At 35.6% G+C, this 27,918-nt stretch overlaps 1 long non-coding RNA gene across 1 annotated transcript; it reads right to left on the bottom strand.

Annotated features, from left to right (window-relative positions):
- Positions 1 to 1,465: 1,465 nt before the first annotated feature.
- LOC148942989 (uncharacterized) lies at positions 1,466 to 27,918 on the bottom strand. The gene is made up of 3 exons (XR_016143067.1): positions 27,844 to 27,918; positions 16,783 to 16,881; positions 1,466 to 3,269 (listed from the first exon to the last, which is right to left on the bottom strand). It is a non-coding gene; the product is annotated as an uncharacterized LOC148942989 (long non-coding RNA).

Consider the following 27,918-nt stretch of genomic DNA (forward strand, 5'->3'; position numbering starts at 1 on the left):
TAAATAAACAATCATAGCAAAAAAACATGCAACAAGTAATAATATAAATGAATAAATAGATCTCAAAGTGAGTAAATGCTTAGATTGAATATGAAAATCAAGCTTAAAACGAAAAAAAAATTCCCTATTGAAGTAAAAATATGAAACTTAAAAGGAACAGAAATTCAATAAACAATCAATGCAAACTAATATACAACAGATATTAATGTAAATTAATAAATAACGGGTGAAACTTAAATCGAATATGCAAATCGAGCTTGAAACGAACAAAAATCACTACAAACAATAGTTTGGGTTTCACCTCCTTCTCTCACTGTAAAAGACCAAAACCTTCTGCGTAATTGGCGCTTTACTGAAAACTATATGCGTCTTAAACGGTCTTGGAAAGTATAAATAACATCAAATTAAATATTTCATGTATAATGATATTAATTGTTGAAAGATCCATCAGTTCAAGAATTTATTTCGCTGTAATTTTATTTTTATTTTCAATGCTGTAAGAGCTGAAAAAGAAAATACTTGTAATATAATTTGTTTTCATTTACGCGCCAATGACGCAGCAGGCTTTTGGTTTTTATTTTCCTGTTAAGGAAGGAGGCAGTATCCAAACACTTAATTGTAGCGTTACTATATTCGTCTTGAACAACTTTAAAAAGAGCTAATAAATTAAACTGAATATTTGATGTATAATGATATTAATTGCCGAAAGCTAATCAGTTCAAAATATTATTATAGTTTCCATGTTTAATTTCAATATTAATTATATAAGAAAATATCTGTCATACAATTAGTTTTCAGTAAAGCGGCAATGACGCAGTATGTTTTAGATTTAGAATTTTACAGTGAGAAGGAGGTGATACCCAAACTCTTGTTTTTAGGGATTTTTGTTCGTTTCAAGCCTGATTTGCATATTCAATTTAAGTTCCATATATACTTCAATAGGATTTTTTTTGTTTTAAGCTTGATTTTCATATTCAATCTAAGCATTACTCGCTTTAAAATCTATTTATTCATTAATATTATGACTTGTTGTATGTTTTTTGCTATGATTGTTTGTTTAATTTCTGTTCGTTTTGGGTTTCATTTATTCTCTAATAGTAATTTCTGGTCGATTTGAGTTTGAATTTTAACAGGTATTGGTATCTGTTGAGCTTAAGTTGAAAATGGCCCTTACTTTTCTTTGAAAAAATTATTTTTCGTAATTTTTTTTTTTATTTTATAAGAGGCAGCTTTGAATATATTAAAGGCTAAACGGCTCCAATATTTTATTATTGTTTTTTTTCCAGAGGTACTTCATATGGAAGGGGTCGTCATAGAAACTTCATAAAGGGGCTAATTCAAATAGAAATCGAGAGTTCTAGTGCCTTTTTAAGGGTCAAAAGTGATTGAAGGGCAAGTGGCCCCCCACGCCCATCATTCCCCCAAACACATCCAATCAAAATTTTGAGATACCCATTTTGTTACCCTTGAGAGACCCATGCTACCCTTTTCGAAGTTTCTACGACAACTTCTTCGATATGAAGTGCCCTGGTCAAAAGGAAAAAAATAATAAATGATACATTGTGCCCATATCGTTCTTATATTCCCCCAGGGCATAACTTAAAACCCTTGCCCTGAGGGTTGTGGGGGAGAGTCCTCCAAAAGCACATAATTTCCATCTGGAAATCAACTACGCTGAACAAAATGGTTATCTCAAAACTTTGATTGGATGTGTTTGGGGAAATGGTGGGTATGGAAGCAGTGTTAGTTGCCTTCCAATCACTTTTGACTATTATAAAGGGCATAGGCTACTCCAATTTCCAATCAAATGCCCGGTTTTCGAAGTTTCTACGACAATTCCATCGATACGAAGTGCCTTGGTCTAAAGGAAAAAAAAGATAATAATACATTGTGCCAACATCTTTCTTTACTTAGGCAGTGCGATTGCGCTGCCTATGATTTAATTGCAGCGATGAGATTACGGAAAAGCGTCTCCATATTGAACCAAACCAGAACAAGAAAAAATGTATTTGTCATAAATTAATGTCATGAAATTGATCTCTGCTTGGCAACTAATTTAAGAACACTTTCCTCTTTTTTTTTATTGACTTATCGCTCAAGCGATTCTTTTAAAAAGCCCTCGTATCCTCTTTATTGAAAATAAACCATTTTCACAATAGTCATAGCTGCATTTCTAACTTTCCTCCCTATAACCACCAGTGCCTTCAAAAACCACTTTCTTAAAATTTTGCCATCCGCATTCAACATTGCCAAATTTTAAATTCTCCAGTTTCGCAATGAAATGTTCCTGGAAACTCTCTCAAATTGTCATCATGGAATCTAACAACGTCATACCTTCCTGGACACTTCCCTTCCTAATTTTCAAGTCTAAACTAGTCCTATACAGTAGAAGACCATGCTCTTTACTCTTAACATCGATAACAGCACTCCTCTGTGCCGTAGTATCTTAAATGAATCCTGCCACTATTTTTTTTATAGTAACATAATCAATAGTAACATTTGCGCTACTACATAGTAACGTTAATCAATAGTATATCTGTCTTAGTTGTAATGGTATTTAGCATGTGAATACCATTTAACTTACGGGTCATTTAATAACTAAACACTTTATTGGTGATAACTAGATTGTTATACCTACAAAACTACTGCCATCTATAACCATTGCAGTTTTTTTGTCTTTCACCAAGTTCATCTAAGCTGGGACAACATTTATTCACATTTAGAACGACCTGAGCATAGGAATCTCGGAATAAAACACCACGTTTATGCCTGGAATCTTGTCTGTTTGTTCCTGTAGCTATAAGTAAAATCAATGTACCTCACTAGTACTTCCGCAGTAGGTTCTACAGGAGCTAATAGCTAATATTACTGTGACTGATACTCTGCACTTTTTGTCATAAAACACTAAAGGCGCTGGTTTAATTCATTTTGCATGTTTACCCGTTTTTGCATTTATTTGAGACCTGGATAGTTTCATTTGGAGAATAGCACAAGAAAGACCGTGAATTGGAGCATGCTTGAAAATGAGAAGAAATAAAGATCAAGAAAAGTTATTATAAAATTTTGAAAGTTATACCTGTGAATTGAGTTCTTTCTTCCATATCTCAAACCGAATAAGGAATACGGCTTTCACGATAAACCTCGCCATTCCAAATATAAATAAAAAAATTCCAAACTGTTTCGCCAAATGCTCATCATTGTGAGCAATGACTAGACCGAGAAAAAACAATCCAGTCATTACTCCGAATAAGTGAAAGCAAATGACAATCCTGAAAAAGGTAATAAACAACATTATAAAATAATCAATAGCCCCTAACTTGAAATAAGTCAATAACCCCTTATTTTTTAAAAACCTAAACATTATAAGCGAGAACAATAATAAAAGAAGGTTCTCAGATAAAGAAGCATGGATTAAAAACATAGGAAATGTCAGGGTTTAAACAGAGACCAAAGAGCCAACATTTAACTATTAGGAAGTAAAATACAACTATAGAATTCGAAGAAAAACAGGGCTCTCTGCATGCTTTTAAAAGCATGCAGAAAAAAGTGGAGGCAATAAAACAACACAAAAAACAGTTGCGTATATTTACGTAGGGATCAGAGGCAACGCTATAGCGTTGCCTATAGTAAAGGCCATACAGCTCCAATGTTTCATTATTATTCATTATTATTTTTTCCCCAGAGAAACTCCATATGGAAGGGGTCGTCATAGAAACTTCGTAGAAACTATTCGAAACTTCGTAGAAACTTATTAAAAACGTCGTAGTAACTATTAGATGCATTTTGTGACAATACGCCGTGTTTGTGGAGGGGGGATAACTGCCTTCCGATTACTTTCACTCTTAAAAACGGTACTAGAGTGTCTGATTACCAATCCAATGATCCCCCTCCGAAGTTTATATGACCATTCTTTCTATAAGAACCTTATATGCCCCCACGGCATAACTTACAACCCTTGCTCTGTGGGTTGGGAGGATTTGTTATCCTCAAAGATATAATTTCCAAACCTTTCAAATACGTTGAAAAAAATGGCTATCTCAAATTTTGATTGAAAGGGGTTTGGGAAATGATGGTTATGGGGGGATTGCCCTCTAAAAACTTTTGACTAATAAAAAAAGGCACTAGTCCTATCAATTTTCAATTGAATGAGCCTGTTTTGAAGCTTCTATGACAAAAATTTCTGTAAGAACCATATATGCCCCAAGGTCATAACTTACGACACTGGTCCCGAGGGCTTTGGGGGGAGGGTCGTCATCCTCAAAAAAATTCCAGACCTTTCAACTCCGTTGAACAAAATGACCATATCGAAATGGTGGTCGTAAATTTTCTGAAAAATGATGGGGGTAGGGACAGGGGGGTGATTATTCCTCCAATTACTTGTCTATTAAAAAGGGCAGTAGCCTTCTCAATTTCCAATCGAATGAGCCCTTTTTGAATTTTTTACGATAACCCTATCGACAAAAACCTTTTATGCCCCCAGAGAATAAATTACAACCTTAGCCCTGAAGACTTTAGGGGGGATTGTCATTCTCAAAGACGTATTTTCCGAACCCTTAAATTACGTTCAACAAAAGGCTATATCAAAATGTTGATCGGAAATGTTTGGGCAAATGATGGGTATAGGAGGGGGGCATTCACCATCCAATCGCTTTTGAAAAAATGTTCAAAATTTTGATTGGATGCGTCTGGAGAAATGGTAGGCGTCAGAGGGGGTGAGTTGCCCTCCAATCACTTTTGACGATTACAAAAGGCACTATTCTATTTTCAATCGAAAGAGCCCTTTTTAAAGTTTCTACGACAATACTTTCTACAAGAACCTTATATGTTCCCAAGGTATAACTCACAACTCTTACCCTGAGAAGTGTGGGAGGGGGGTTGTCATCCTCAAAGACCTAATTTCCTAGACCTTGAAATACGATGAACAAAATGGCTATCTCAGAATTTTGATTGGATGCATTTGGGGAACTAGTGGGCATGAGAGGGAGTTAGTTGCCCTTCAATCACTTTCGACTATTAAAAAGAACACAAGCCCTTTCAATTACCAATCGACGAAGCCGTCTTTGAAGTTTTTACAACAACGCGTTCTATAAGACTTTATATAATCCCAGGGCGTATCTTAAAACCCTTACCCAAAGGGCTGTGGGGGGTTGTCATCCTCAACGACCTAAGTTCATAGATTTTTAAATATGATGAACAAATTGGCTATCTCCGACATTTGTGTGGTGGGGTGGGGGGAAAAGGCGGGCGTGAGAGGGGGTGGGGGGTTAGTTGCCCTCAAATCACTTTCAACTATTAAAAAGGGCACCACGCCTTTGAATTTCCAATTGAACGAGTCCTTTTTGAAGTTTCTACGACAAAGCTTTCTATAAAAACCCTATATGACCCCAGTGCATAACTTACACCCTTTGGCCTACGGGCTCTGGGTGAGTGTTTCGCTCAAAACATAAATTCTATTTGGAAATCAACTACACTGAACAAAAGGTCTATCTCCAAATTTTGAGTGGATCTCTGTTGAGAACTGGTGGGCGTGTAGGGGCGTTAGTTGCCTTCCAATCACGGTTGACCCTCAAAAAGGACACTACAACTCTCGATTTCCAAACAAATGAGCCCTCTTCGAACTCTCTACAACGATCCTTTCCATATGAAGTGCCTCCTTTTTGAGTCCTTTTTGAAGTTTCTACGACAAAGCTTTCTATGAAAACCTTATGTGTCCCCAGGGTATAACTTACAACCCTTGCCCTGAAGGCTGTGAGGGAGGGTCCTCCTCAAACACATAATTTCTTTCCTGAAATCTACTACACTGAAAAAAATGGCTATCTCAAAATTTTGATCGGATGTGTTTGGGGAACTGGTTGGCGGGGAAGGGGTGTTAGTTGCCTTCCAATCACTTTTGATCCTTAAAAAGGGCACTAGAACTCTCGATTTCCAATCGAATGAGTGAATTTGAGACAGCCATTCTATTCAAAATAGTCTGAATATCATATAACACGGCTTTTGGGGTTGAAACAAACCCCAGATAGTAGGGGCAAGAGTTGTAAGTTTTGCCCAGGGGGTGTTTAAGGTTTTTATGGTAGGAATGGTTGTTTAAATTTAGAAGAGGCTCAGTCTTTCTCCCTGAAAAAGACTATTTAAATATAAAATGAACAAATATTAACTTTAAAAAACTTGGTTCCACAAAATACATGTTTCAAAAAAGCTAAAAAACTTAATTAAACCAAAAATGAGCAACAATAGAATCAAATAATCTACCAAGCATGCACCTACCACATAATCAGTATCAATAAATAACTGAAACCCAAAACAAACAGAAATTAAAATAAATCAAACTCAAAACAAGCAGAAACGAATCTGATTGAGGTTCTAAACCCAATGCTTTCTAAAGACAAGAATATAGTTTGTACTTCATCAAGAAAAAATATATTAAAAATTTTAATTTATATAAATATAATAAATAAAGAAATAATTAATATTTTAATTAATAAATAAATTAATATTTAAATTAAACTTACACTTCACGTTTTTTCAGAAAAATTAATTTGAATTGTTTTTTTTTTCATTAAATTAAAAATTATAATATGGCATTTATAAAGTATATGGTTTAAAAACCTATTCATATTAATTTATAATCGTTTTGAGTTTCACTCTGTTATTTATTTTTAATTTCTGTTTGTTTTTGGTTTCATTTATTTATTGATATTGATTAGTGGGTGCTGTATGCTTGGTAGTTTATTTCATTCTATTTTGGTCATTTTCGGTTTAATTAAGTACTTTAATATTTTTGAAAAACTTATTTTGTAGAAAAGTTTTTTAATTAATATAGGGAAATAAGCAAAAATAATGTATTTAGAAGTTTATAATTACAAAATTAAGGCACACATAAGCATAATTATTAAACTCACAAAGTAGTCACAAGTGATCAGAAATGATACGTGTCCCTTAAACGGTCCTGAAAATTATTCACAGGATTATAATAAGGAGGACCGGTTATATGGGTATATGACAAAAAACTCACACATGAGAGCCCTTTTAATGCAATAGAGGCTCTTGAAAAACTTGAGAAAGAATTATTAAAAGCTCCTGTACTCAAACTACCCAACCTTTTGCATGATTTTTGCCGGCGAAAATACGCTTCATTTAGAAGGAATTGGGCTGCACTATTTAATATAACCCCATATGGAAGGAAATCAATAAACAATGTACTAGCCGTGCTTTGACAGAGGCTAAAAAGAAAAGAAAAATTGTGTTGAGAGAATATTTACCAGTGGTAGTTTACACCAAATTTTTTTTGCAAATTTTTGCTGGCAACAAAGTTCATCCTTCGAGTTGACCAAAAATCGTTAAATTGGCTTTATAAAATATAAGAAATAGTTCAGCAATTTTTTTCTACAAATTTTACCAATTTTTTCAGAAATCCAGAAGAAATAGACGAATTACATTTTAAAATTGCCTTAGATAACCCCTGTACCAATACGATTATTCTGTAGAAAAAAAATGTATCCTTATACCAAGACAAGGATGACTTCTGTACCGCCGTCAAATCATTTTTACTTATGGTGAAAGAACTTCCAAAACACAAGAAGCAATATATAAAAGATATAGAAGTGTTTGAGATAGATGAAGAAAAAATCTTCTTATCAGATATTACCGACCACCACAGGTGTACAGAAAAAATGAACGACATGTGACACTTATTGTACCAAAAACTTTGGAAGGGGGGATTCTATAAACGTCATATATGGTAAGTGGTTGTCACACGGGAGAAAAAAAAATTGAAAAAATTAAAGAAAACTTTAATTTTCCAAATATTTTCAAAAAGGTGAGACCATTCATTCAAGGATGTGAAAAATGTACATGTCAGAAATCGTCACCAAAAATGCCATGTGCAGAATTCTGAACATATCCTGTTCCGATTGGCGTAGGATATTTAATTTTCGACGAAAAATGGGTTTTCCAATGCGACCCCGATACCAAACGCTAGAGTTTCTAGTGGCACACAAAGGGGTCTTCCCGCCGCAAGACGACAAGAACAAGAAGGCAAGGACCACCCCTATCCGGGCCGTCCTGGCCCGGATAAGGGTTTCAACTTTATCACAGCCTCCGTAGAGTCCTGATTTAAGCCCGACAAACTTTTTTCTGTTCCCAAATTGAAAACCACCCTGAAAGGTCGCCGTTTTGATGATGTTGCCACCATCCAGAAGGCCGTAACCAACTCCTTAAAAGGAACTTTTGAAGCTGACTTCGAGGGAGCCTTTGAATCATGGAAATCGCACTGGCAGCGGTGCGTCGACGCCCATGGGAACTATTTTGAAGAATTTTGAGGTGATATTAAAATTGGATAAATTCCTCTTTAAACTGTAAATCTCATTACTTTTTGGACGCACCTTGTACATACAAGGTGCCTCTTTGAAGTCCTTTGAAGTCCTGGGTTTTCGACATGGCATGTTAGTAGAATGCATATATTGAATTCTAGGAGCTTATGTTCCTTCCTATGCTATTATAGGAGTTTATGTTCCTTCCTATGCTACTCTAGGGGTTTATGTTCCTTCCTATGCTACTCTAAGGGTTTATGTTCCTTCCTATGCTATTCTAGGAGTTTATGTTCCTTCCTATGCTATTCTAGGAGCTTATGTTCCTTCCTATGCTATTCTAGGAGTTTATGTTCCTTCCAGTGCTATTCTAAGGATTTAAAAGCGATTAGTACGAGCGGGGATTCCCGACACAAGTTTTTTTCAACTCCACGTTTTCAACCAGACTGGTTTTTGAGACAACACCCATAAAGCGAGCAGTACGAGCGGGGAGCCCCCACTGGTTCCTGAAGTCTAGCTAGCTACACAAGTTTGCTTCAACTCCACGTTTTCAACCAGACTGGTTTTTGAGAAAACACCCATGAAGCGAGCAGTACGAGCGGAAAGTCCCCACTGGTTCCTGAAGTCTAGCTAGTCACACAAGTTTACTTCAACTCTACGTTTTCAACAAGACTGGTTTTTGAGACAACATTCATAAAGAGAGCAGTACGAGCGAGGATTCGCCACTGGTTCCTGAAGTCTAGCTAGCTACACAAGTTTGCTTCAACTCCACGTTTTCAACAACACTGGTTTTTGAGACAACACCCATTTTTTTAAGGACCAATTAGAGACAGCGGAGGTTACTCCATATACGATAACCTGATCGGTAATTGGATTCAAATAAAAAAGAGTGATTTTCATTCGTCCTTGAGATTTTGTATAAAATGCTCATGCCTTACGATTAAATTTTCATAATGATTTAACACATCAAGGATAACACATTTGATATTATTGACTTTGAAACTATGGATACATCGATCTATACTGTGAGTTCAGTTTACTAAAATTTTCTTAATTTATTTCCAAATAAAATCATTTTACCACCCCACTAGCACATTCAAATTCAGGGGCATAGCCCTCCCCCAACAATACAAACTACAATATGATGATTATAGTCGCTAGAAAACGTAAAATACACTCTTTTTTCCATTATGTAAACCCCATCTTCCCCCCTCTGTTTACAAGTTTAATTCATTCATTACAATTAGTTCTTTTGTCCAAAATGTCCCTTTCCCATCGTGCATTTAAAATGTGCTGTCTTTTTCCGGTCTAAATAAAACCACATGTGTTTAACCTTTTTACAAGAGGGGCGATTTCAAAACAACATTTGGCATGCGCATTATCTGAATTAAGAAAACAAAGGAATGGAAACGTGTAATTCTAAACACTTTGAAGAAAGACAGATTGTCTTTGGGCCAAATTAGACGAGACCTTCTATTTTCAAGTTTATTTGATGATCAAGAGGCTTTTATATAAAATATAAAAGGAGGGGAGCAATGTATCAATTCTAACACCTTCGTTGTAAGGTGAAAAACAAACTCCGTCGTCGCATAAAAAGTAAGGGGGGAGGAGGGATTCTTTGTGCAGACTAATTTTTTCTTCTGTAAAAAGGAGAATTGTTTTTCCATACTAAATTTTGTCTTCTTTTAAGGAGGAGGATTCCTACAATTACTCTCCCCCTCAAAAGAGAGCTAAGGCTAATGGCGATAGCCCAATGCAAAAAGTGGAGATAGCTGGCCCATCGGAGCCACCCACATCCATTCCAGACCGGCGCTGCCTGCCCAAGACCCACCCGTGCCAGCCCCTATGCAGCCGGGTAGAAAACTGAAAAGAGAGTGGATGCTTGCTCATAACGTTACTGCTACACAAGATTGTGAGGTCACCCCCTATCAAGCATTGCCGGGTCCTTCACGACCAATGCAAGGCGAGAATGGTGTGCCCCTACAGCCCTTAACATAGAAGCTGCAAATCTAAATGTGAGTTTTCAAATATTATTTCTCACTAATGATTCTTTTTCCCACGTCAATTTGAAGGACTGAGAATTGTACCGCTAGACATAATTCCAGATTCTAATTTACTTAATAAAGGCTTCAATAAGAGATGCGAGACTTAACGGTTTTAATTTTATCATTTGCTCTGGAAAATCTTAAAAATAACAGACTACACATTGAAAATATGCTATTTTTAGGAGATGTCATGATTTTCACTATTTTATTGTGTGTGTGTGTGTAAGCGGTGTATGCGCTGCTTATTTTTCTGTCTACTCGATAATTCATTGAGATAGTATAATGAATATTGCAAATTCAATAACGACGTAATGATTTTCACTATTTTGTTGTGTGTATGTGTGTTTGTGTGTGAGTGTGTGTGTGTATGTGTGTGTGAATGTGTGTGTGTGTGTGCGTGTGCGTGTGTGCGCATGTGTGTGTTTGTGTGTGTGTGTGTGTGCGTAGGTGTGTGTGTGTGTACGTGTGCGTATGTGTGTGCGTGTGTGTATGTGCGTGTGCGTGTGTGTGTGCGCATGTGTGTGTGCGTGTTTGCGTTAGCATGTGATAGTGTGTGCGCATGTGTGTGTATGTGTGTTTGCGCATGTGCGTGTTTGCGAACGTGTGCGTGTTTGCGAACGTGTGTGTGTGTGTGTGTGCGCGTGTGTGTGTGTGCGTGTGCCATTAACAAAATTATTAATTTATTATGCAATTTTTTTTTAAATAATTAAATAATAAAAAATTTGTAACTTATTATGCATTTGTTTGATAATTACGAATCCAATTAAGAAAAAAAACCATTGTTTGATAAATACAAATCCAATTAAGAAAAAAACAACACTTGTTTGATAAATAGTGTGTTATAATTGCGATAAAACTTCCCTCAATCCATTCATTTTAGTTTCAGGGGGAAGCTACAAAAACAACTGCCTTCCATGGCCCAAGACTTCAAAATATCATGGGCAATTGTCCCCTCTAACTAGATGATGTTAGTGAAGGTACGTCATTTGGTATCCCCCTGGATTTTCAATTTACAACTGAAAAAATGGACAGCCTTATGCAAATTGATGGACCTAATGTTTCCGGGGACATTTTTGATGATGACTTTATAATTAGTGCATTGAGTCCTGTGCAAATAGGTGCAGGACATGAAAATAGCGTCGCGTCCCCGGAACTACGTGAATTTTATTAGCTGGAATTTGCTCTAGGTCACTTGCAAACACAGAGGGCAGATTTTAATCCGCCAGAGGAAAACCTGGTTACCGGGATTATCATTTTAACAGACCCATTAAATGTTTTTCCTACCTGACATTGACCAAATACAATCACTTGTTAAGATTCATATTCAGAAGGGGGGGTGTCAGGGGGGGGACGACGGCAGCGGTAAATAAAAAAGTTAATTTAAAAAAGGGGACATTTTTTATTTTCATTTTTAAACTGGAAATCAAACTTTTTACACTTGTCTAAATGAATTTGAGGGTAATTTCTGCAAGTGGGTCAATAAATTAATATTCAATTTGGACAAATTTAATGAGCGGAGACGTGGGTCCACAAATTTATAAATTTAACCCATGTATCTTAATCTCCTTATATTTACAAAAAAACTTAAGAGGGGCGGGTAGAAAAATAAAATGCCACCCAGATTTGTCGGCAACCAAAGGGGTTCAGAGTTTATATTTTGACACGGGGCTGCAATGCTTTAAATATGCATTTTTAGCAGCAGCCCATAAAACATTGAAAAATGATTCAAGAATGAAAAATCTCGATAGACTTGCACGTAACGGTGGAGACAATTTCCCTAAAGTAAATTTTGATTGTTTAGAGGGAAAATATCCGTGTCCTTAAAAGAAATAACCATATTTGAAAAAGCAAACGAGAATCTCGGGTTGAGGGTGGTTGTTCTCCAGTATGACACTGAATTCGTAAATGGGGGAAAGAAACCGAATAAAAAAGGGATTTTATATTCAGTTAGGACACCGTTGGTAGATAATGTTAAAAATTAGGTTTGGGTTATTTATGAGCCTCCCAAAGATGTAAATTCCTGTGGTCATTTTTTCCCCGTTACGGCAATAAGTCGACTCTTATCCCAAGGCACGAACAATGGGGAATGTCACTATTGTCCCATGTGCCTTTCCTCATTTAGATCTGAAGGGACATTCACGGATCATATGAGATGTTGTAAAATTCATGGCAATCAAAGAATAGAAATGCCGGCAGAAGGCAAAAATACTTTAAAATTTAAAAACTTCCAAAATTCCCTGCTACAGGTTGATAAAGTATGTTTGGATTGTGAATCAAGACTGGTGGAGGTATCAGACCCATCAAGGCCAGATATAGTCAAGGAACACAAACTAGTTGCGTGATTCTATGCGCATGCCCGTCGCGAGTCCAATAATAAAATGCAATTGGAAGAGTTTTTTGACTATGGATGAGGAGGGTAGCATGGAGAAGTTGGTGGTGTCTTTAATAAAAACAGCGAACCGTGCAATTTCATCATTGCGTCACACCAACTACCCAATTTCATTATCATATAAGGAATAACTGGAACTAGAAAAGGGGACAATTTGTTAGGTTTGTAGGGATGCTCTTGCCCCAAAACACGCAGTCCAGGATCACAACCATCTTATTGACCCCAATTCAATGGGGAAAAGTAACTTTCGGGAGTGGGCTCACAATTCATGTAATTTAAAAATTAAACATCAACTATTTCTTCCGGTTTTAATACATAATTCTAACTACGATCTGAAGCATGTGCTACCAGCAATGGCACATCTTCAAAGAAATGGAACAGTGGATCACGCATGGGTAATAGATAGCTTTTCCTACAAAATCATTCCTAAATCATCGAAAAAGTTGCTTGTTTTGAAATTTATGTGGAGATATGTTGAAGACGACATTGAGTGCACGAATAAAATTCGCCTTTTAGATTCCTACAGTTATTTCCCCAAATCATTGAGCGAATTAATTCAAGTGCAGAAAAACGATGACGGCTGCAACGCTATTCCCCTTCTCAAGCAACAATTTCCAAATGATGTATATGATTTGTTGACGATCAAGGGCATCTATCCTTATGATTATTACTGTTCCATATCGAAATTCGCCGAGGAAACTATTCCATCGATCGAATCGTTTTACGACAGTTTACACAATCGTAGGTGCACCCCTGATGAATACAGTTTTGCTAAAAAAGTGTGGGCAGAGGGAGGGTGTAAAAATGGGTTTGACTACTGCAAGCTGTATTTGTCGAGTGATGTGTTAACTTTGTTAGACATTATGTGTCAAAATACGGACAAAATCTATGGGGAATTTAACCTTGATTTAGGATATTATTTTTCATCTCCTCGTCTGATAATGGACCTCATCCTAAAAATTAACGGGGAAAAATCGGGCTGATCACCGACATCGATCAGCACCTGTTCATCAAGAGATCAATGAGGCGTGGATACGTTTTTCACGGGGATCATATCTTGGAAACTGATCCAACTGGAGAGAAGACGGGGACAAAATCAGATATAGTCTTCTTTGCTATAAATTCTCTCTACCTCTCGGCTATGTTCCCTTTTACGCTACTTTGCGATGACTATAAATGGCTCAATGACCCTCAAGCTCCCAATTTCCCCAACATTGACAGTGTTGAGGAGACTGGGCCGGGAATGAGAGAGAGAGAGAGAGAGAGAGAGAGAGAGAGAGAGAGAGAGAGAGAGAGAGAGAGAGAGAGAGAGAGAGAGAGAGAGAGAGAGAAAAAAAATAATAGGTGAAACAATTGAAGTTTAGAGTCACATCTATTAAATCTATATTAAATTTTTATTTACTCTTCACATTATTTCGATAATTACTAATGTGGTGCCGACTATAAACCCACAAACATCTTAAGAACAGAAAAAGTGAGTTTTTTATTTTCAAAATTGCGCTATCGAATGTCCCTCATTGCTTGTAAAATTCAAATATATCTTTTGAAAAATGTAAAAATTAAATATTAAATATTATATTTTTTAAAAATTATATAAAATTAATAATTTAAATTTAAAGTATTAGGAGTCTTTTCAAAATGAAGTTTTAAAAACTATGGAAAAAAAACTACTGAAAAAAAAATACTTCAGAATACTTTATTCTTATTATTTCTTTATTTTTTAAAATTAATTAAAAAAACTTTTTCCAAAAAATAATTTTTTCAAATCAAATTAAATAAACAAACTAAAAAAAAAATTATAAAAAATAAAATCAAATACTCTACCAAGAACGAACCTACAACAACTCAGCATCGATAAAAAAATGAAACCCAACTCGAAAATAAAGTAAAATAAATAACAGACTCAAATTCAAAAAGATCAGAAATTAACATAACTTTTGCTAAAAACTCCTAGACCTTCCCCCTGCCTGAACATAATTTGCACTTTACCGAAAAAAATACAACTGAATGTGCATTGTCAGTTTCTTATACAAATACTGATATTTAGTAATCAAAATGTTAATATTATTTGATTTATTAAATTTATAAAACTAAAAATATTTATATTTTTTTTAAGTCAAGTATTTTCAAGCGGAAATTCTTACACACTGCAGACATATATTAAAAAAATTTAGTTCAGTTATATAAAGGGTAGTCAGCCTATTGTGTGAGGTCGATTTTTAGACAGTAGATGCATGTCTAGTAATTGTAAATATCTACACATTTGGAAGTTTCATGTCTTTAGCCGTAGTACAAATAATCTGTGTAAACACCACCATGTTGATATCTGTAAACAATTTTGTGGAAGATGCTTTGACTGTGCAAAAACTAATATAAAAGTGTCCATTAAGAGTTTTAGTAGTTTCCACAAAACTGGCCTACCCAGAGGCCATCTCAATTCTGCTACTCCTCCTTAATCTTTTTTATACCATCACTCACACACAAGAACGCCCCCAAGTCCGCCAATCCTGTCCACTCGAGTATCTCTCCCCACGATCTTTCCGCCGCCCTCGCCCCTTCCCTACCCCCGGACATATTTTTCAGAGATAAATCCACCCACCTCTCTGGCAGCTGTCCAACATTGTCCTACCCTTCCATCTATCATTCCCCACCTCCTTGCGTGCCCACTCAACGTGGACTCTTTGTACGATGTCCCTGCAAAATTAACCTCATCTCTCTTGATCCCTCTAGTTCAACCCAAACTCATCCGCTACTTAGTTACTGCTGTTTAGGTTATCCCCGAGTACGTGCTCTATTCCATACCATTGATTTTAAAAAAGATGGATTTGATCCTCCTTGCCCATGTTCTGACTATCCACGCTGAGCCCCCGTCAAGAGTTCCGCTAGAACTCCTGACCCTTTCTTGGATATAAAAAAAGTAAAGTGTAAAAACAATACCTTCACAAGTCACTTTCATATCCCCACACTATTGTTGAGCAATGCTGAAAGCGGTAACTTTGAAAAACTTAATGAATTAGACACCATTTCTAAAATATATAGATTAGATGTAATTACTATTACTGAAGTTCAAGCTCAAAATTTGCACATGTTAAGTATTATCTATTTTTCACAATTTATTAAACTTAGACCAGAAAACAACACTCTGTGTAAGAGAGGTGTCGGACGTATGTTCTTTGTCCGTAATGACTTGTACCCAAGTGAAGTCTCAATTCCGTGTCTTTCTCCCTTTGATGAGAGTATGTGGGTGTGTTCGACCTAAAGTCTTGCCACGTCCTTTCAATTAAATTATCCTGTGTTGTTTTTATTATTCCCCTAATCAGAGATCCTCTGACAAAATAAATTTTATCAAAACATTACATGCCAGTGCTGACTTTTTACTAGTATCAAAATACCCAAATGCAGGAAATTTCCTGATAGGTGATGCAAACGATATAAAACTTGAGTCTACATGTAATGCTTTCAAGGTCCCAACAACAGATTATTAAGGTCCCAAATACAAACGGTACTACTCTACTTGAATTAATTTTCGCTAAACTATTTAAGTTTTAAAAAACTGTCTCCACTCATCCCCCTCGAGAGGGTAGTTACCCCTTTCGCTTTATGCCATCTCCGCTGTATAAAGTTAAACAGTCATGTTATATTAATGACAACGCTTTTATAACTGTTATGTTAACAGTACATTTCAATTTTGGCTCCAGGATTAATACTGAAAATTGGTCCACGGTGTATCAAATAAATGACGTTGACTGCATGGCTTTGTCCGTCCAAAATTTATTGAAAAGTAATTATGAATCCCATTTCCCGGAAAATCATTTAAAACCTGTTCTACAGATAAGCCTTATGTTACTGAGTTTTTTTTAAAAACTCGTGAGAAAAAAACAACAAATTTTTCAAGGCAGTTCATATTACTAAGGCTTAATAGTCTAAGGAAGTTCCTAAAGAAAAATTTATGAGAAGCAGCTTCTAACTATTATAATAGTACTGTCAAAGATCTATATTCTAGATCTTTGTAATAATCATTTTTTGAAATAAATATCCTTACCGTCCAGGGAATACCCATTCTTCATGGGTCTTGCTGTTCCATCCTTTCAGTTGGGTACTGCTTATCAATATAAACAAGAACAAGCAGTTCTCATGTACTCTGAAAGATATAAATGAAATATGAGTATTGTAGTAAAGATCTGGGTAAATTTAGATTACAATTAAGTTGTGTATCAACATAACTTAAATTAACATATATATAACCTTAACTATCCACATAAATTTATTGAATTGGTATTTTGAGTGTTTTATTAAAAAAAATGCTTCGTGTATTGTTATATTACTATATGGTGTCTTAAAATAACTTTTAAAAATTTCACCAAATGTATTTTTTTTATAAATGTTCTATCCAAGTTTTGTGACTTCACAATGCTTGTGTAAGTTTACTCAAAATGATCGTGTATATACTGTGTTTTTATATTCAGAAGTAACTTTATGTTTTAACTAGTGGTTTAATGTTATATCTAAGTTTTGTGACTTCTATTAAAAGTATAAATATTTTTAGTGTGTAATAATCTGTTAATGATTAAAAATTCTATATTAAGTTTGAAAGGGATGACGCAACAAATTGCCGTCAAGAAACATATTATTTATATTTAAGTGGAATTATTTTTAAAATAAAAAGAGAGAAAAGTAATTAACTTCTCGATTCAAAAAAAGCGAGACCTCCTATGAATTCTTGAACAAAAACCAGTCAAGATAATATTAATCATTACAATATCTAATAACCTTCATTATATCAAAGTAAACACTTTCGATTTGGAACTCTGTCAGTTAACACTAATTACAGTTAATTACAGATGCACTTAGATGCACCAATGGATACCAGAAAATTTTAAAGTGGGTATAAAATTTACGCTTGCTCCATACAATTTCATTTTACGAAAGGAGCTTCCTGCCAATCTCTGTAACTCTTCCTCGCCTCGGCAATACTTCATGTACTAAAGCAAAAGGGTTATGAGTTCTGTTGCGTTGGCAGTGGAGAAACTGAGAGCTAGTGGAAATAATTTCAATCTAATTGTTCCTCATACAAACACCAATCAATGTCATATTGTCATGGGCTCACGCACCTACACAAACTCATCATTTATCAATGGTGAAAATCCTTCAAAATTAGCATTGGAATTGGTAAAAAGTGCTAGTTCCATAGGATTATGGATGAGTTACCCCCATAAATTTGAGATATTTGGACTTTTATCTCTTGTGTGTCAAGTAAATGGAATCCCACTCTACAATATATATTGTGATAAATCATTGAGGACTCTGTATGAGTTAACAATGGAATCCCTAGATCGAGATTCACAACTATTTGAAAATGGTATAACCGAAGAAATTTTTGCTGAAACGCGTTGTATTATTGTACTGGACTCGTCTGGTACTCAAGATGTGAGTATACTACATGATGTGTACTACTCAAGATGTGAGTAAACTAACAACCGCTATGAGCGGTTGTTAGGACCTCGGGGTTATTTTTAGGCTACCTTATTTGGAGTTCCTGTTACCGTCATAGGCTATTTTTAGGGTCTAGGTTCGGATTATAGAGGTGTGGTTCTGGCTCAAGTCCAGTTGTCTTCCATATTTGGATGCACCAATAAAATAAATGGATATTTAATAAAAAATGAACTTTCAACTATGTTCAACAAAATAGCTATCTCAAGATATTGATTGGATGTGTTTGGGGAAAAGGTGGATGTGAGAAGGGGGCTAGGTGCCCTTTAATCACTTTTGACTAGTAAAATGGGCACTGGTCCTTTGAGTTTCCAATCACATGAGCCCTTTTTTACGTTTCTACAACAAAGTTATCTATGAAAACTTTATATACCCCAAGGGTATAACTAAAAACCTTTGCCCTAGGGGCATTGGGGGAGTGTCCTCCTCAAAAACATAATTTCTATCTGGAAATCAACTATGTTGAACAAAATGGCTATCTAAAATTTTTGACTGTTAGTAAGGGCACTAGCCACTCCAATGTTGGGGGGTACTGAAGTTAGCTTATGTATTTAAGGTACTGGTACATTATAACTAAACCAGCACTATACACAAAAGAAGTCAAGTTTGGTTAATGCTAACAAATTAAAATAGGATGAATATATAATAGTTTAGAAACAGATTTGGGCTATATATTTGCACATTGGGGGGGGGGGGGGGTTAAGCAAAGCATATAAGAAATATGTGACCCACCCTAGGTACCTTTTTGACCCCCTAAACGCCCCCAAAAAAATAATTTAAATATTGTTAACTCCCTGAGAAACCATGCTTTGCATTCCAGTTTAACTTTTGCAAATAGCTATTTGAGGGGTTTTGTGTCTGGTTTCCTTGAGAGTTTATAGCACTAGTTTAGTTATAATGCACCAGTACCATATTTAATAGATACTATGCTTTACCCCCCACCCACCCCACCGCTAATGTGCAAAAAAACAGCCCAAAATTGTTTCTAAAATATTATATATTTATACTATTTTATTTTATTAGCATTAACCAACATACAGTATATAGCAGTGCCCACATAATGCATAAGTACCTTGAAATTCTTACAAAACAACATTTTACCTTAATTTTTAGTTATTAGTTTCCTTTTCTCTGGCTTTAGTTCTGAAAATGCAATTCCTGTCATTTGAGTAGAATTTTAAGCCATATCAAGGTTTTTTTTCAAAATTTAGGAAATGTATTTTACCTTATAAATTGGGATTGAGCAAAATTGTTAAGCCAAAAACAATTTTCTTGTACTTCATTTAAGCAGAAGATCTGTTTAGTAAGGTTCAATTTTTATAACACACACAGGTCATCAAAGGTTAGGGCCCTCTAGAGGGAGAAGGATTTGCCTACATGACAGGTCACCTATTGAAATTTAGACAAAATAACATTTACCTTCATTTTCAGTTATCAGTTTCTTTTTCTCTGGCTTTAGTTCTGAAAACACAATTCCTGTTATTTGAGTAGGATTTTAAGCCATATCAATTTTTTTTTTAATTTAAGAAATGTATTTGTATATCTATATAACCTTATAAATTGGGATAGAACAAAGTTGTGTAGCTGAAAACAATTTTGTTGTACTAAATTTAACCAGAAGATCAATTTTGCAGTAAATATATACCAAATCATATTATTGACTTACTCATAAAGTGAATATACCACTTGATGCCTTTTTTATGCTGATTACAAATATAATAATCATTTCTATTGGAAACGAATTTCAGCCCCCCCCTATATATGCCAATTAAGGGTATATATTTCTACATTAGGGGGGGAGGGTGGGGGAAAAGTTTAAACTTACCTCCCATTTACATCAGAAACAAAATTTGCCACCCCCCCCTCCCCTAATGTAGAAATATATACCCTGAATTGGCATATATAGGGGGGTAAGTTTGCCCTCTATCGACATTTCCTTTTGAAAAAACTGTAACCCAACCCCGAAATCGCCCAAAATAATGGATATAACTACAAAACACCGGGTCCTATTTTCATTTTGATTAATACAGAAGGTTATGGATAAAAGTGACTGCGTTTTCGTTATAGTTTCAAGATGTGCATCAGTCTTAATCAGCTTAGGTTTTTAGATGTTGGTGTAGCTTAAAAGAAATTCAAAACTTCAACAATCAGCCACTTCTGTTTCCAATGGACTAACTCACATTCAAGCGCACGTCTACCCCCATGAAATCCCTCATAAACAGCAACAACGTTCACATTAGTTCAGAGCTTTTGATTTTCAGCTTTTCAGCTTCAGCTTTTGATTTTCCAATTTCAAATAGTAAAACCAAAGCCATTATATTTGCTAATTGCTCAAGAGCAATTCTCTTCAAATTTTCTCTAGTGAAATTCCATATTGTAACTCAGCGAAGCTACTTGGCCTAGGGATAGATTAAAAATGTTATGGCATGGACACATTAATTCTTTGAAATCCATGATCATTTGGAGACTTTTTGTTCTAAAGAGACTTACTGGAAATAAATGGGGATGGCACCCTAAAGTTATTTTGGATTTTATATAGAATAAATCAAATCTAATCTAGAATATGGTATCCAATTCTTCTCAATTCGTTCACAATCTACATTTAAAGCCTTGGAATCTTTACAAAATTCAGCTATTCAAATTACTCTGGGTTTGCACAGGCATACCCCTCTATCTAAATTAAAACAACTGTCTGGTTTGGTTTCTTTAAGTGAAAGAGCATCCTGTCAAAGGAAGAAATACTTCTCACGAATTCAAGCATGTTGTGTATAATCATACCTTTGCTTTGAAGGCAGCTTGCACCAATGGCAATTCATTTTGGAATCAGTTTCAATTAGTGGTCCCAAATTGGAGTCCAGATTCCCCTATGCATACCCCTTTACTGATACTCCGCCATGGGAAATGAGTCCACCTATTTGTCATGCAGAACTTATTCCAATAAATAAAAAACAAATTCACAATCATGAGATTCAGACTATTCTGGCTGAACAGATGGGTCTGTTTAGGGTGTGAGAACTGGAGCAGGACTATGTATTCCATCACTGAATGTTAACCTTTTTTCACCCCTTCTTTTGGGATCTTCTATTTTGTCAGCTGAATAATGTACCATTTTCTTGAGCCTAGATGTTCTCATAAATTATAGCATTGTAGAGGAGAATATTCTTTGCCTTTCCGACTCCAAATCAGCAACAATGTTGCTCAAAAAATTATTGGAATTACCAATGACAAGGACCTATTTAACGTTAGAAAACAGCTTCTGAACCTCCACACTAAAGGCAGCAAGATTAATTTCCAACATGTTCTAAGCCATAAAGGTATCAAATATAATGATACTGTGGATTTACTGGCAGCCAAAGCTTCTTTTCTAAACCTAAGACCTCTCTCTGACCTCAATTCTCGTGATATGATTAGGCAAAGATCTAATGTTAATCACAATAAATTGACTAACTTCTTTTTCCTACTAGATTAATCAAAATAAGGTTTTGCACAAAATAAGTTTTTTTTTTTTTTTGTAAGTGCAGAACTCCATTAAACCAAAAATTAAAAAAAATATAATAAAATGATATACCAATTATACAGCTACCACAAATCAGTATCAATAAATAAATGAAACCCAAAACAAACAGAAATTAAAATAAGTCACTCTCAAAACAAACAAAAATTAATTTGAGTAGGGTTCTAAACCCAACACTATGGAAACCTTATATGCCCCAAGGCATAACTTACAACCGTTGCCCTGAGGCCTGTGGGGGGGTTGCCATTCTCAAAGACCTAATTTTCGACTTTTAAAAAGGGCACTAGCCATTTCCATTTCCAATCAAATGGGCCCTTTTTGAAGTTTCTACAACAACAATTTCAACTACATGGAACAAAATGGCTATTTCAAAATTTTGATTGGATGTATTTGCAGAAAAAGTGGGTGTGAGGGGAGGGTTAGCTGCCTTACCATCAAATTCCACTATTAAAAAGGGCAATAGCACTTTGAATTTCTAATTGAATGAGCCCTTTTACAAGTTTTCATCCTCAAAGGCCTAGTTTCCAAAACTTTCAACTACGTTGAACAAAAATTGCTACCTCAAAACTTTGATTGGATGTGTTTGGGGAAAAGTGGCTGTGAGAGGTGGGTGAGTTGCCCTCTTATCACTTTCAACTAAGAAGAAGTGCCCTAGCCCTTCCAATTTCCAACCGAATGAGTCCTTTTTGAAGTTTCTACAACAAAGCTTTCTATAAAAACCTTATATACCCCCCAGGGCATAACTCAAAACCCTTGCCCTGAGGGCTGCAGGGGGATTGTCCTCCTCAAAAACATAATTTCTTTAAACAGAAATCCTATCTATATCAACTATGTTGAAGAAAATGGCTATCTAAAAATTTTGATTGGATGTGTTTGGGGAAATGGTGGGCATGGAAGGGTTGTAAGTTGCCCTCCAATCACATTTGACTTTTAAAATAGGGACTAGCCATTCTAATTTCCTATCAAATGAGCTCTTTTCAAAGTTTCTTCAACAACTCCTTTGATAAACAAGGCCCTGGTCTGGACAAAATAACTGTGTTGAACAAAATGGCTATCTCAAAATTTTTATTGGATGTGGTGGGCTTGGAAGTGGTGTTAGTTACCTTCCAGTCACTTTCAACTATTAAAAAGGCAACTAGCCATTCCCATTTCCAAAAAAAATGTGCCCTTTTTGAAAGTTTCTACAAGAACATTTTCTATGGCAACCCTAATATACCCCCAGGGCATAACTTACAACCCTAGCCCTGATGGATGTGTGGGGAGTCTCCTGCTAAAAAACATAATTTCTATGTTTTTGGTGTGGGAGGGGGGCTACTTGCCCTCCAATCACTTTTGACTATTAAAAAGATCACTAGCCATTCCAACTTCCAATCAAATGAGCCCTTTTCAAAGTTTCTATAACAACACCTTTGATAGAAAGCGGCAGTTGCCCAACAAAACCTAGTATCTACATGTGAGTAAGTTCCAAGAAAAAAGCAGAAACGTTGTTTTGCTCTATGCATTTTTACCGTCTTTATTTAAACAATGAAGTGATGATGGTCATTGTATGGTGCTGCTGATTGTTTTCACTGATAAACTGTAATTTGTTAGATACTAGATTTTGGTGTAAATGTTGATTTCTAGTATGTACATACTAGGTATGACACCCAAACAATGGTGAGCTCCTGTGTAGATACTAAGTAATTTCAATGAAACTAAGCATCAGAGAATAATTTCATTTGCACCATTGGATTCCTCATGGTCTAATTAGGCAGGATCCACTCTTAACTAAGATTCAAATTTTCTGTAGATACTAGGTTTTGTCAGAGGACAGGCAGAAGTGCCCTGGTCTAGAAAAAAAAATCATTGTGCCAACATTGTTCTTTACTTAGGCATTGCTATTGTGCTGCCTTTGATATACCCCCAGGGCATAACCTGCAACCTTAGCCCTGAGGGGTGTCATCCTCAAAGACCTAATTTTCCAGAACTTTGATCTACATTGAACAAAATGAATATCAGAAGATTTTGATTAGATGTATTTGGGGAAATGGTGGGCATGATAGAGGGGTTAGTTGCTCTCCATTTCATATTGACTATTGAAAGGTACTAGTCTGCTCAATTTCAAATTAAAAGGGCCCCTTTTGAAGTTTCTATAACAATGGTATCTATAAAAACATTATACACCCCCAGCATATAACTTACAACCTTTGCTCTGGGGGGTTTGCATCCTCAAATACATAATTTCTCGAACTTTAAACCATGTTGGACAAAATGGCTATCTCAAAACTTTGATTGAATGTGTTTGGGGAAATGGTGGGTGTTAGAGGGGGGTTAGTTGCTCTCCATTCAGTTGACTATTAAAATGGGCACCAGCCCTTTCAATTTAAAATCAAATGATCCCTTGGCCTCAGGGTTGTGGGGGGGGGGGGGGTTGTCATCCTCAAAGACCTAATTTCCAGAACTTTCAACTATGTTGAACAAAATGAATATCTCAAAATATTGATTGGATGTGTTTGCAGAGATGATGGGTGTGACAGGGGGGTAAGTTGACCTTCAATCCCTTCTGACTATTAAAAAGGGCACAAACTCTTTCAATTTCCAATTGAATGAGCCCTTTTTGATGTTTCTACAACTCTCTATAAAAACCTTATATGCCCCCAGGGCACAACTTATAACCCTTGCCCTGAGGGCCCTGTCATCCCCAAACACCTAATTGCCAGAACTTTCAAATGCGTTGAACAAAATAGCTATCTAAAAATTTCAATTGGATGTGTTTGAGGAAAAGCTAGGCATGAGAGGGGGTTAGTTCCCCTCCAATCACTTTTGACAATTAAAAAAGGGCACTAGCCCTTTGAATTTTCAATCAAATGAGTTCTTTTTAAGTTTCTACAAGAAAACTTTCAATAAAAACCTTATATGCCCCCAGGGCATAACTAAAAAAGATTGCCCAAGGTGTTATCATCCTCAAACACCTAATTTCCAGAACTTTCAACTATTTTGAACAAAATGGCTATTTAATATGTTGAGTGGATGTGTTTGGATAAATGGTGGGCATAAGAGGGCACTATCCAATTAAATTTCCAATTGAATGAGCTCTTTATGAAGTTTCTGTTACAAAACTCTATGAAAACCTTATATGCCCCCAGGGCATAACTCACAACCCTTGCCCTGAGGGTTGTGGGGATGCTGTCATCCTCAGAGACCTAATTTCCACAACTTTCAACTATATTGAAGAAAATGGGCATTAGCCATTAAAAAGGGCACTAGCCATTCCAATTTCCAATTGAATGAGCCCTTTTGAAGTTTCCATGACAACACTTTCTATGAAACCTTATATGCCCCCACAGCATAACTTACAACCCGTCCCCTACGGGCTTTGGGGGGGGGGGTCTCTTATCCTCAAAGACCTAATTCCCAGAACTTTCAACTATGTTGAACAAAATAGCTATCTCAAGATATTGATTGGATGTCTTTAGGGAAAAGGTGGATGTGAGAAGGGGGCTAGTTGCCCTCCAATCACTTTTGACTAGTAAAATGGGCACTGGTCCTTTGAGTTTCCAATCAAATGAGCCCTTTTTTAAGTTTCTACAACAAAGCTATCTATAAAAACCTTATACCGTGTCCTCCTTAAAAACATAATTTCTATCTGGAAATCAACTATGTTGAACAAAATGGCTATCTAAAATTTTTAATTTGATGTATTTGGGGAAATAGTGGGTTCGGATTGGGTGATGGTTGCCTTCTAATCACTTTTGACTGTTAGTAAGGGCACTAGCCACTCCAATGTTGGGGGGTACCTAAGTTAGCTTATGTATTTAAGGTACTGGTACATTATAACTAAACCAGTGCTATACACAAAAGAAGTCAAGTTTGGTTAATGCTAACAAAGTAAAATAGGTTGAATATATAATAGTTTAGAAACAGATTTGGGCTATATATTTGCACATTAGGGGGGGGGGTGAAGCAGAGCATATACAAAATATGTAACCCAACCTAGGTACCTTTTTCACCCCCAAAACCCCCCAAAAAATCATTTAAATATTGTTATCTCCATGAAAAACCATGCTTTGCATTCCATTTTAACTTTTGCAAATAGCTATGTGTGGGTTTTTGTGTCTGGTTTGCTTGAGAGTTTATATCACTAGTTTAGTTATAATCCACCAGTACCATATTTAATAAATACTCTGCTTTACCCCCCCCCCACCCCTCCTCTAATGTGCAAACATATAGCCCAAATTTGTTTCTAAACTATTATATATTTATCCTATTTTATTAGCATTAACCAACATACAGTATATAGCAGTGCCCACATAATGCATAAGTACCTTGAAATTTTGACAAAACAACATTTTACTTTAATTTTCAGTTTCTTTTTCTCTGGCTTTAGTTCTGACAATGCAATTCCTGTCATTTGGGTAGGATTTTAAGCCATGTCAAGGTTTTTTTTCAAAATTTGGGAAATGTATTTGCATATGTTTAAGACCTTATAAATTGGGATTGAGCAAAATTGTGAAGCTGAAAACAATTTTTTTGTACTTTATTTAAGCAGAAGATCTGTTTAGTAAGGTTCAATTTTTATAACACACACAGGTCATCAAAGGTCAGGACCCTCTAGAGGGAGAAGGATTTGCCTACATGACAGGTCACCTATTGAAATTTAGACAAAATAACATTTACCTTCATTTTCAGTTATCAGTTTCTTTTACTCTGGCTTTAGTTCTGAAAATACAATTCCTGTTATTTGAGTAGAATTTTAAGCCATATCAATTTTTTTTTTTAATTTAAGAAATGTATTTGTATATCTATATAACCTTATAAATTGGGAAAGAACAAAGTTGTGTAGCTGAAAACAATTTTGTTGTACTAAATTTAACCAGAAGATCTATTTTGCAGTAAATATCTACCAAATCATATTATTGACTTATGCATAAAGTGAATATACCACTTGATGCCTTTTTTATGCTGATTACAAATATAATAATCATTTCTATTGGAAATGAATGTCAGCCCCCCCTATATATGCCAATTCAGGGTACATATTTCTACATTAGGGGGGGGGGGGGTAAAGTTTAAACTTATCTCCTATTTACATCAGAAACAAAATTTGCCACCCCCCCCCCTAATGTAGAAATATATACCCTTAACTGGCATATATAGGGGGGGGGCAGAAATTCATTTATTATAGAAATGATTATCAAACTTGTAATCAGCATAAAAAAAGGCATTGAGTGGTATATTCACTTTATGCATAAGTCAATAACATGATTTGGTAAATATTTACCTATTTTGCTAGGTTTCACTTTTATAACACACAGATTTATAAAGGTCAGGACCCTCTATAGGGAAAGGTATAGGTAGGTAGGGTAAGCCACCCAGTAGTTGGACACTTTAATCACTTGGAAAACTTTTTGACATTTAAACTAGCCTAGGCCCTACTCTAATTACTGTATTATACCACCTAGAAACTTAATTTTTGTATCAAAAAATTTCTGAAGAATTTCTGAACAAGTAGGTTACTAATTCAAATAGTTTCACTTGTACAGCACCTCCTATTTTTGAATTTAATAACAAGTGACCATTCTGCCTAAACTTGGACATACAAACAGCTCATTGTAAATTAGTTATTAAAATAGTATAAGATTCTGTCTGAGAATAGGCAGGTGGCCAACTACTGGGTGTCTTACCCTAATTAAAAATAGCCTACCTTCCTGGGACATACTTTATCCTGGAGACCCATCCCTGAAAGTGTCATTTTCCTAACCTAACCCCTTTCAAAGATAGCCAAAAGCAACTATCTCACTCAGTGACTCTTGTTTTTAAAAATGTAAATTAAAATAATCTAAAGCTATACTTTGGCTAGCCTATTTAAGAGAAAATCCTGTAAAATTTATAAAACTGCTTACAAAAAATCCTAAAATACTTTATCAGTCTATACCGGTCTCACCTCCCCCCTAATGAGTAAATAGGCTAGCCTATATAGCTCAAGTTAAATAGACTAGGCCTATGTTCCTACTGCTTATAGGAATGATATAAGCAAGGGTCTTAGGGCTCGTAATGATGTTTTTCTTGTTTTCATGGTATTTCTTTTAAAATGTGGCTAACTTTTGACAAATAGCCTACCTACAGTTTCAACTATTTCCTTGGAACCTCAATCCACATACCCACATAAACGGATTTCATAAGGTTTCTTAAATG

Source organism: Artemia sp. Qi Xiang Cuo, chromosome 16 (genome assembly GCF_049724085.1).
Source record: "Artemia sp. Qi Xiang Cuo chromosome 16, ASM4972408v1, whole genome shotgun sequence".
Taxonomy (NCBI): Eukaryota; Metazoa; Arthropoda; class Branchiopoda; order Anostraca; family Artemiidae; genus Artemia; species Artemia sp. Qi Xiang Cuo.